The 688-nt window shown below is 43.8% G+C and overlaps 1 non-coding gene across 1 annotated transcript; it reads right to left on the reverse strand.

Moving 5' to 3' along the window:
* Nucleotides 1-615: 615 nt before the first annotated feature.
* On the reverse strand, nt 616-688 carry trnal-caa (transfer RNA leucine (anticodon CAA)). Its single transcript has one exon. It is a non-coding gene; the product is annotated as a tRNA-Leu (tRNA).

The following is a 688-nucleotide window of genomic DNA, read 5'->3' on the forward strand; positions in this document are numbered from 1 at the left end:
AAATGCGTCTTTCTGACCGGGAGCTGACGGCGTGTTGAAGAGTTATGGACCGGACGCTTTGGAGCGTCTGGTTACGAAGCGCATTACAAACCTTTGGTTGAAATGTAGTGTGTAGTCAATTCGTGCTCAAAACCTATTTTAAGTCAATCATCGGCCTATAAAATGCTGTGGGGCCACATGTGGCCGGCGGGCCTTGAGTTTGACACATGTGCATTACGCCATAGAACTGCCAATTGGTAATTGAAGTAAAGTAGCTTCGATTTCAAAGAAGCCGACATTGAAGTCGATTGGCAAATGAACCATCATAAAAGAGGAAGGCTCTTGTTGTCTCACTGCACCCCAAGAGATGCATAACCTACAAAAACCGTTTCTGTCTGGTTTTGAACCAGAGACCTTTTGCGTGTAAAGCAAACGTGATAACCACTACACTACAGGAACTGAATTTCTCTGCTCTGTTTCAGTTTGAGGTTCCAAAGTTGATGATGTGAGATGCAACGCATGAAAATTTCAACTGAGGCTTGCACTCAGATGCCTGGATTCAGAGTACAGACCATGACACCACAGACCCTTGTTGACCTTTAGTAAACACCTGTGATGAATAGAACATGCAAAATCGGTTTCTGTCTGGTTTTGAACCAGAAACCTTTTGCGTTTGAAGCAAACGTGATAATCACTACACTACAGAAAC

The sequence above is a fragment of the Poecilia mexicana genome, unplaced genomic scaffold, assembly GCF_051168715.1.
Source record: "Poecilia mexicana isolate PSO_F unplaced genomic scaffold, ASM5116871v1 scaffold_9, whole genome shotgun sequence".
Taxonomy (NCBI): domain Eukaryota; kingdom Metazoa; phylum Chordata; class Actinopteri; order Cyprinodontiformes; family Poeciliidae; genus Poecilia; species Poecilia mexicana.